The 11313-nt window shown below is 33.0% G+C and overlaps 1 long non-coding RNA gene across 1 annotated transcript in view; it reads right to left on the reverse strand.

Moving 5' to 3' along the window:
• Nucleotides 1–10852, reverse strand: part of LOC149133048 (uncharacterized) — a 13997-nt gene extending 3145 nt beyond the window's left edge. Inside the window, exons 1-2 of the long non-coding RNA XR_016243912.1 lie at nucleotides 10462–10852; nucleotides 6607–6695 (exon numbers count right to left, since the gene is read on the reverse strand). This is a non-coding gene — a long non-coding RNA (uncharacterized LOC149133048). The remainder of the gene's footprint in view (nucleotides 1–6606; nucleotides 6696–10461) is intronic.
• Nucleotides 10853–11313: the final 461 nt, after the last annotated feature.

The following is an 11313-nucleotide window of genomic DNA, read 5'->3' on the forward strand; positions in this document are numbered from 1 at the left end:
TGAAACACGCGGACGCGCGCACACACACACACGTATATATACGTATGTATGCACAACTGTTCATAGTGACTTGAGTCTGAACACACTATCTTAAAGATAGCGTTTGTGACACTGCAATTAGTATATGCTGAACAATTACTTAATACATTTGAATAATACTCGTGTAAATATGTATGTGTGTGTGTCTCTATACATGGAGAGAGAGAGAGAGAGAGAAAGAGAATAAGAGAATGGATATAAAATGTATTTAGATTTGATATTGGATTTTGTGTGTGGTGATATATTGCAGAACGTACGTCAACGAACAAGTGGGGTGTTCGTCGTGTGTACGCCTTGCTATTGTATTTTAGTTACAAAGTCAACAACAAAAGAGCTAATCGATGATAAAATATGCCCCATTAGTGGCCATTCTATGTTTTTCCTGTGTGTAGAGAATCCAGTATTATGTTGAGAAATATATTATCTTCTAAGAAAATATACTATGATTCAAGAGCGATTTTGCTGATCTCTCTCTCTCTCTCTCTTTGTATATATATATATATATACATATATATATATATATATATATATATATATATATATATATATATATATATATATATATATATATATATATATATCAAACAATAAGCAACACGGATTTCAAAAGTGATTGCAGTACGCACGTTTCATGCTACTTCAATTTATTTAAGTAATGTGAGCATTACCTTAAATGCAATATGAAGAGCAATCTTCAGCTGCACGAAAATGCAGAAAAAAGATAAATGTGGCAACATATTAAATCCAAGTGGGAGAGAGCATACATAAAAATCCAAATGTGAGGAAGAATATATAAGTCCATCTTGACATAGCGGAGTCTATCAGGCTAGTAAATGATTCTAGACAAAAGTTTTAACTGTCTCAGAATTCTTTTGTTTCTTATCTAGTGGTGATAGCAAAGGGACAATTACTTCTAAAGAGAGGGAAGGTGTAAGCAGTATGCATGGACAAGGCTATAAAAAGTATTAGAATCTAGAGGTTTCACTGGTCATAGTAGTATCAGGTCATTTTATTACTATCAAAATGTTGAGGAATTAATGTTGAGGAATTATAGCCCTAGGTATATGGGTCAAATAGGCTTTTTACTTTATATATATATATATATATATATATATATATATATATATATATATATATATATATATATGCGGCTCCCTCGTTGGCTCATACATATAAATACACCCAAAATGTTGTGATCTGAGATGGTTGTGGCTCTCATTTCAAACTCTTAGGACGACCTCCTAGATACCGGGAGCATACTGTCCATCCTTTCCCATTTGAAGAGGTTATCTGCGATTTGGAGGATATTTGATTGCTAGTTGTAATATGTCCTGCAATAACAGTTCTGTATGATGTACATTATCTTGTTATTATTGTGGTTATATTTAATCCAAAGTCAACTGAAGTAGAGCATATATTCCTGTATGTCAGGAAAGTATACCTGTTTTATTATACGCCCTGAAACTTCCAACTATTTTCACATAGCCCCGGAACATTATACATAGAATATATTATCAAACAAGTCCTATTCAAATAAGTCTTAATATTTGACGAAGTAACGTTAGCACACCGGACAAAATTTCGTCCGTGTTTACGTTTTGAGATCAAATTCCGCCGAGGTCGACTTTGCCTTTCATCCTTCGGGATCGATGAAGTAAGTTCTAGTTGAACATTTGGTTCGATGTAATCGACTTATCCCCTCTCTCGAAATTTCCGGCCTTATGCCACAATTTGAAATCAATATTTGACGAAGTTGTTGGTTTCTAGAAAATTCAGTTACTATGTAGAGCCCTCACATGTCATCGGTCGGTAAAATTACTTAAATCAGTGTGTTTGGCTATTATTTCTAACAATTTGAACGACCTGTAAAGTGGCTCCCTATGAGATATTGCATGTGTATTGCTATCGGTATATATGTGTAGATAGGATCCTGAAGACGTGAGATGGAATGAAAGTAATATTACAAAATGAAATGGAATTTTATGTTATTTAAAATAGAAATAAAATAACCAAAGCGTGGTAACAGAAATATATTTTTTAGAACAGCAATGAAATCTCGCCGAGAAACAAATGCTAATAACTAGAAAAAGCTCTTTGCTTCTGTACGAAGGTATGATATAAAAACAGGAAATTTTAAAGAAATTTAATATTTCACAATATGTAAATAAGAAAATACAGAAGAGGCAAAGAAAATTGAAATTAAAATTGGGTATGCATAGTAAAACACATGTATGTGTATCACTGCATACATACAGAGATACACACGCAAGTTCACACACAGGTATAGTGTGTGTGTATCTCTCTCTCTATATATATATCTATGTATATATATATGTGCATATATATATATATATATATATATATATATATATATATGTATGTATGTATGTATATATATATATATATATATATATATATATATATATATATATATATATATATATATATGTGTGTGTATATATATATATATGCATATATATTTACATATATATATATATGTATGTACGTATGTATGTGTATATATAGATATATATATGTATGCATATATATTTATATATATATATATATATATCTATCTACATATATATATATATATATATATATATATATATATATATATATATATATATATATATATATATATACATATGTATACCTACATATATAGTGTGTGCACTATTACCTATTTTTCATCGAAAATGAATTAAAAAAGATTGAATGATTGTTTTTATACTAAGTTTTAATATAAAGGAATAAATGCAGCATATTTTAATGGGGTGGGGTACTGGGGTAGCCTTTTTCACTCTCTGTCATGTGATTATCACCATGTTCCCTCTCCTACTCTCACACGCATTGAAATCTGCTCGTATGGTACCTTAAATGTAAGTCTTAATATGAATATACTCTCTGAATATACTATTCAGAGGGGTGGGGGAGAGACAGAGAGACAGAGAGATACAGAGACAGACAGAATGTCAATGTAGTATATATGAGGCATATAAATATATATATATATATATATATATATATATATATATATATATATATATATATATATATATATATATATATATATATATATATATATATATATATATATATATATATATATATATATATATATATATATAGGCGCAGCGTGACTGTGACGTAAGGAGTTTGCTTCCCAACTACATTGTTCTGGGTTCAGTCCCACGGCCTGGCACTTTGGGCAAGTGTCTTCTACTATAGCCTCGGGCCTACCAAAGCCTTGTTAGTGGATTTGGTAGAGAGAAACTGAAAGAAGTCCGTCATATATGTGTGTATGTTTGTGTATGTGTGTGTGTTTGACTCCCTCACCATCGCCTTACAACCGATGTTGGTGTATTTACGTCCCCGTAATATAGCGGTTCGGCAAAAGAGTCCGATAGAATAAGTAGTAGGTTTGCGAAGAATAATTCATGGGGTCGATGTGTTCGACTAAGGGGGGTGCTCCAGCATGGCTGCAGTCAAATGAATGAAACAAGTAAAAGAATAAAAGAATGTATATATATATAAATATATAATATATGTATATATATATACACACACATATTTATATATATATTTATATATATATATATATATATATATATATATATATATATATATATATGTACAGAGAGAGAGAGAGAGAAAGAGAGAGAGTGTGTGAGAGAGAGAGAAAGAGAGAGAGAGAGAGAGAGAGAGAGAGAGAGAGAGAGAGAGAGAGAGAGAGAGAGAGAGAGAGAGAAAATAATATGCATCCAAATGTCATTCGTATTTTAATCATGTACTTCGTAAACAAAGTAATGAACAAATTTTTAGTTGTCGAGAATGTTAAACATTAGAGAAGCGAGGTCTTGTGAAATAACACAATATTTGTACGCGTAACAAATATATTGAAACATCCGTCAAAAATATTTACTTTAAAATTCCGATTACACTAGCACTGAAGATCAATGAATATATATGTGCATGCGCACTAATATGGATTAAAAGTTATCAAATAATCTATTGCGCTGCAACAGGAAATGGTTATACTGCAATGCGCTATACTGAAATATTTCAACTCACAAATCGCCATGGCATATCTAACGCGTATTTTACTGATTAAATTGGAGCGTAACATGACAGAATCGATAAGAGTGCATATTATTTAAGAACTTCTTTTGACAGTCCAAAAATCAACTTTTATACGGCGTAATTAATTGCTATGCTATTCTGCTCAGCTCACTTCAGACAGCAGTAATCCAAGAATATTCGTATGGCTATACATACATACATACATACACACACACATTTATATATATATATATATATATATATATATAAACAGACATTTTCACTGTTACGATATTATATACGTATACGTTCAATGTTGAATTGCATCACACTGCTCATAACACCATTCGTAGTTGCACATAAATATGAATTTACGACTTCCTATTGGTGTGTAGTAAGTAGCTTACTTACCAACCAAATGACTCTGGGTTCAGTCCCACTGCGTAGCACCTTGGGCAAGTGTCTTCTACTATAGCCACGGGCCAGCTAAAGCCTTGTGAGTGGATTTGGCAGACGAAAACTGAAAGAAGCTTGTGAGGGGTTAAAGTCGTAAATCTGGTCGAGCTGACGGTTTCCCATGAAAATAACATGGACTCTGCTCCGACTCGAAGGATTGACTGCTTTGAACATCTCATCGCGGAATAAGAAAACGTTTGCTGGAAATGAGAACATTATCCAATTGGATACAGTTGGATACAGAGGATTTATTGGAAACAGTGTGTATGAGGCGATGCTTGTTATCGCCTCATCAATTGTCTATTTTCAGTTGTAACTGTGGAGACCCTGGAGCTTATCGACTTTACCAGGCGTTTATGATAAACTCTGTCTTCTGTGATGTAAAAGTCACAGCAACGCTTCGAGATAACGTAATTGAAAAGAAAAATTAAATCGCTTTACGCTAAGAAAATTTTAAAATACGTTATCCAGACCTCCATTCTTCTTGCCGGCACTGCAACGAAAGTAAAGCTACTAAGTTGGTTAGCCACATATGAGGTTTAAACCACCTGCACTCCACATACAATTAAATGGAGAATCGTGGAGTAATCCATGCCGTATATAAACGCAACTCGTACTTAGCTAAAAGATCGCGCATTCGTTTTAGAAATCTAAGATTCCCACCACATTGCACGATTCCAGATCGAGCATTTTCAGCATATGCAAACATACGGACAACATTTTAATTGGCGAACTGGAAGACATCACCATATCCGGATTGCGCAGATGTTTGGACCTCTCGGCGTTGTATTTTTGGACCTCTCTCTGTTGCATTATTTTAGAGTTTAATTATGACTTCTGCGGTCAAAGAGGACCTCTTTCTAATTTTCTTTCTTTTCCTTCCTTTCTTTTTCCGTTTCCTTTCACTCTTTCCTTTCTCATTCCACATTTGTCACCATCCTTCTTGTTGTAACTTGTCGCTTCACATGTGACATCGTCCTGATTTTCAAACAGCACACCATGTGCTCATAGCTTAGGGAATGCTTGGAGACACAATGCACGTTACAAAACCTGCCTAACTACTTGATTTATTGGAAAGAAACTATTGGTAGCTCTTACTTTAATACGGAGTAAATTAAACGATATTTGTGTCTCATTAGATGGAGTACTTTATTGTTCACCTTACCATAATGAAAGAGTAAACTCTAAACTATATATGTGTGTGTTTGTGTGTGTATGTGTGTGTTAGTGTCTGGAGTTGTGGTTAATATGTGAATGTATAGCTACACATTAGTTGGCATCTGAACATTTAATAATTTACGCACACGCACTGTATAATAATATGGAATCTAAAAGTTTTCTTTTTGCTACTCTTTCTCGATTACTCCCTCACGTGTTATAAAGCTCTTATTTGTTGAAACCATTTAACTACATTTAACCTACAACAATAGAGATTGCATAACAATGCCCAAACCAAATTCCTCTAGAGAAATATTATCACCTATTAAGTTTTATGAATACACTAACATCACCACAGAAAAAAAAAACATATCTAAATAAACACACGCACACATATACATATACACAAGTGTGCGTTTTTGTGAGTGTATTTTGTGTGTGTATGTGTGTGTGTGTGTGGGGGGGGGGTGAGTCTATGTTTCTGTGTGCGCGTGTGAATGGGTCTTCTCGTGTAATTATCAGGTTCTATTTGAAACCTTAAATTTTGAAATCCTGCCGATCACTTTTTCTTATTCTCTATTAGAAAATTATATTTCGAGATTACATAACATATATACGATAGCTGCGCCATTGAAATGTTGTGATTATTGTTTATAGAAAGTTAGCTTTCGAGGATTCAATATATAAGTGCAGTTAGAGATATTTAATGAGAAACTTCGTTTCATAATCACGTGCTCATTGGATCCATCCATATATGCTACTCTTGTATGTTACAACATGTTAACTACTTCAGCAAACTTTTACGACGGAAAATTTAAGTCTACTGAAGATAAGGTAGGAGAAAATTGTTGTAATTATAAAAATTATGAAGACAAAATCACGTAGCCAGACCTGTATTCTTGTCCTTAGACATTCAGCCAGCTTTTGTTAAAATCTTTCATTATTGCAATTGGTACCTGTAGCGATTTGCGACGTCTTGTCTATTATGTTCGATAAAAAAAAAAAAAATAAATAAATAAATAAAATTGATTTCTTGCAATACGCTGTCTAATATATGAACACTTATGTTCACCAAAATATGTATGTTGTTCCATCTTGAAAATCAAAAATCACTATTAAATTAATTTCTTTTCGTACATGTTTACATCTAGTTTACGGGGTGAAATTCGTATCGTATGGCGGTTACACTCAAGCTAGACTCCATGTAATAGCAATCAATATTGAGAAATAGCAGTCACCGTAGAAATCTTTTGGTACCACTGATGATATCAAGTCTTCATTAGAAATTTGCCTTTCCTTCCGATACACTCCTATATTTGCATTTTGTAGAATAAAACTGACTAATTTCCCATTCAGACTGGTGGTATGTACATTTTGTTTCGTTAATCTTTACATTACTTTTTGTTTCGTTAATCTTTACATTACTTTATCATATTTATGTTGGGTATCGAGCATTATTTGTAATCAATTGCAACTGCTATCTATTTAGTTTTTTTTTATTAGTATTATTCATCGTCTGATGTGTGCATATATATGCATCAGGTTTATACCTGTAATTATAGGGGCCCTGAGATATGTAGTACACTGCCTATATACCGATCTGAGAAATTAGGCTTCTCAAAATCAGAAAGGAGAAAGCTAATTCGAAGACTACTCATTCAATCCATCACTGGAACTATAAAAATCTGTAAAACTTTCCAGAAATTTATATTTCAAATATATATAAGCATGTCTAGATATGCAACTATATGCATGAGAATACATATATAAAATAAAACATACAAATCTTCACATATACATACATAAATACATACATACAAACATACATACATACATACATACATACATACACATATACATACAAACAAGAATACTTTGTTGTTGATGTTGAAATTCTAAGGAAAGAGTTTGGGAACTAGGTTAGAAACCGACTCTTTCTCTATTGGCAAGAAACCTTGAGATAAAACTGAATAACGACATACATACGCACATGCATACATACATACATACATACATACATGATGGCCGTCCACTCGTGACCGAGAAAGACCATTGCCGACCTTCAGGAACATTTTGCGCTCTAGGACTAACTTATATTTTGCATTTGGGGCTCCGTTGGTGCCCAATGAGCCCTGCTCTTGACAAGCATACACGACTGCAATCATTGCAGATTAAGCTTTCCCCATTCACTATATGAGCCGTGCGCTTTCGCGCAGCTCGCTTAAGTACTTCATGCCGGATATGTGCTCTCTCAAAAGTGTCGATCCCCTCCTTAACCTGTTTCCTCCATCTGTGGTGATGATAGGCATTGTTCTCCCAGTCAGCGTCCTGCATATCACAGGCCTTTAATGATGACTTGACACAGTCCTTAAAGCGCAGCCTTTGTTTCTGCCGGAGTCTCCTTCCATTCACAAGTTCTCCATAGAGCATCTGCTTTTGAATCCTGCTATCCTTCATTCTAATAAGGTGTCCGGTCCAACGTAACCTGTGCTTGTGCACCATCACCTCAATACTCAAGATATCAGCTGTCCTCAGGATCTGTGTGTCTGGAATAAATACATACATACATACATACATACATACATACATTCGCATACACACAGAAATATATTTCATTTCTTAATTATTTTCATTAAGGGGAAAATGCAATACTCTTGGTTAATAAACACCGAAAGCAGATACATCTGAGGTAATGTTAAAAATGCAGACGGAAGTGGCAAATAATAGATTATGTTGACAAGCTAATTTAACGTAATCAGTTTAGTGTCTTTACTGTCGAAGTATTCTAACATGTGTATGTGAATGTGCAGATCAGTAGCTTCGTTGTAGATATTAGCGGTGCCCTCCATTGAGGGTCTTCACTGATCCTTATAGAGAGATTATAAGCAATGGCATAATTTATAAGTGTCTTAATATATTTAAAATTAAGCTAAAATTGCAAAAAGCAGTGCTGCAGATGTTAATTATCAATTCTAGATGGAAATATGTTAAACATTTAAATTTCATTGATTTATATTTCTAGTTTCCTTTTCCTCTTTCCTAATGTTCAGATAAAATATTTTATATGTTTCTTATTTAATAACATGATTTAGTTTTGCTACTCTTCAACAATTTACCTTGTGGTGTATGTACAAACAATATTTGCAGCGACAGCTCAAATTTATTTACTTTATTGGTACTCCTTAAATATTCTGCTTATTTGTATATTTGGAACCGACTCTTCTAATGTTTGACGTTCTCATAAAAATGGTTGCATGAATGATTTCATACCAGATCCATGTAAATTGATTTGCTTAATTGTGCATCAGGATTGATAGTTTCTAGATACGATTTTGGGCTACGTATATTGGTGTAATCTTTTTATTTGTGTCGCCAGACATATTTGGATAGCGATTTTACAACGTTTGGATTACAACGTTTTATACATTTTATCACTCTTTTTAAAAATGCTTTCTATTAAAAAACAAGCAAACAATATAACTTCACGGTTACTCTGCGTGTGTGCTTTTCCTTATTGTTAATCTAGCGCATAATAAAATACACATCTGTTCTTCAATTTTAATTAGATATATTAGATGCTATAATAACTGCGTATGCTGTCTATATTGTTCGCTTTCGAAAAGCATTTCTGTACCAAAATTTCTCACCAAATGAGATATAAAAACCTAGCTTAATGCTTCAATATAAAAGTAGTTCTGGATTACAGCAGCATGTGTCACCCCTGAAATTGTTTCTAACTGTAAAAGTATGGACTAATGTAACATATGTTAGTGGATATTCCACGATTTTTAATATAACAATATTCTTCACATACATTTAAATACTATGAGCTGCAATTACCAAGATTTTGTCCCCAAAATTACCTGATGCCAACCATCTGTATTTATATTCCGGTGTACAGGTTCTTTAAGTTTTATGATAAACATTATTCAACTACTGAAACGTCTAATGTATTTAGCTGGAAATCTACTTCCGCTAGCAGGTTTGTTGTCGGTCTCTCCTTGAACCTCGGCTATAAATCATTTTCATTGGGGAATAAATGGAACGCTGGAAGCATTTGCGGTTACTTAATAATTATTGAATGGAAATCCCTTCTCAGTAAAATCCCAAATGTGATACCAAACCGAAATGATATACATATTTCAAAATTTAAAGACATAAAGACAGGAATGAACTTAATGTACCACGGCACCTTCCAGGTAATGGCATTGAGTAAATATACAAAGGAAAGATCGGATATATATAAGTACATATACATAAAACTATAATCACACACGTGTACTATGACATACACGCGCACACTCATGCGCACACACATATGATGGGTATATGTAATGTATGTGCCCGATTGTTTATACGTAAATACTGCAAAAAGTTGATAGGTTTATATTTTCTTCCTTATTATATAAATAAAACACTGTAGGAAAAATGCTAAAAGGTTAAATTATATCGAATATATCATCTTCCAAACCAAATAGTTTAGAGAAATATCTCTACAGACAATATTCTCGGTGAAGCAAACAAAGAAGATGGCGACAAAAGTATATTGCATCTAAAGTTCCATATATTTTAGATCTATACACACCAAGACAGATGGCTTCTTAATAATGGCGCAAGACCAAAGACTTTTCACAATAAATTACATTATAAATTAGTGCGCAATATAATTAAGATCTGTATTGACTGCCAGTATTGGTTACGCGTTTGATTCCAAGAAATAATTGATATAAACTTCTCTATACTTACTCTGTCATCGCTGTAAACTAATGCGGAAACCAGTAGAATATAATTGCCTTTTTATATCTGCAACACTACAATTTGTCCCTTGTTTAAAATTGTCTTGAAAACCAGTGGTGCGGAAATACTGAATGAGAAGAACGGCTGTGTCATTAACAATGAAAAGAAAAATAAGAAAATTCTAGCAGGACATCACTAGAAACACATTAATGGACCCTTAACTAACTGGGACATTAATATAAAATCGAGGAAATCATCAGAGAGAGGGAGAGAGAGAGAGAGAGAGAGAGAGAGAGAGAGAGAGAGAGAGAGAGAGAGAGAGAGAGCGAGAGGGAGAGAGAGAGAGATGGTGGTAGAGAATAAATGAAATCTAAAGCTACAGAAAGAACACTAAAACTAAATTAATCTCCACAAATACGGAGTGATGTAAAATTTGATTGTTCAAATTCATATACATACATGTGTGTGTATATATATGTATATGTATATATATATATATATATATATATATATATATATATATATATATATATATATATATATATATATGTATATAATATATATAAATGTATATATATGTTTGTATGTGTCTGTATAAGTGTGTATAAGTGTGTATGTATATGTTATACATATATGTGTGTGTGTATTTATGTATGTCTGTGTATCTATATGGTTATCTATCAATATCTACATGTATGGATACATATTTGTCATCATATGCATACACACACACACACACACACAGACACACACACACACACACACACACACACACACACACACATATATATATATATATATATATATATATGTATATGCATGCATATTACATACGGTTAAACTATGACGTGTACAAATTCA

Source organism: Octopus bimaculoides, chromosome 12 (assembly GCF_046866305.1).
Source record: "Octopus bimaculoides isolate indiv1 chromosome 12, ASM4686630v1, whole genome shotgun sequence".
Classification (NCBI taxonomy): domain Eukaryota; kingdom Metazoa; phylum Mollusca; class Cephalopoda; order Octopoda; family Octopodidae; genus Octopus; species Octopus bimaculoides.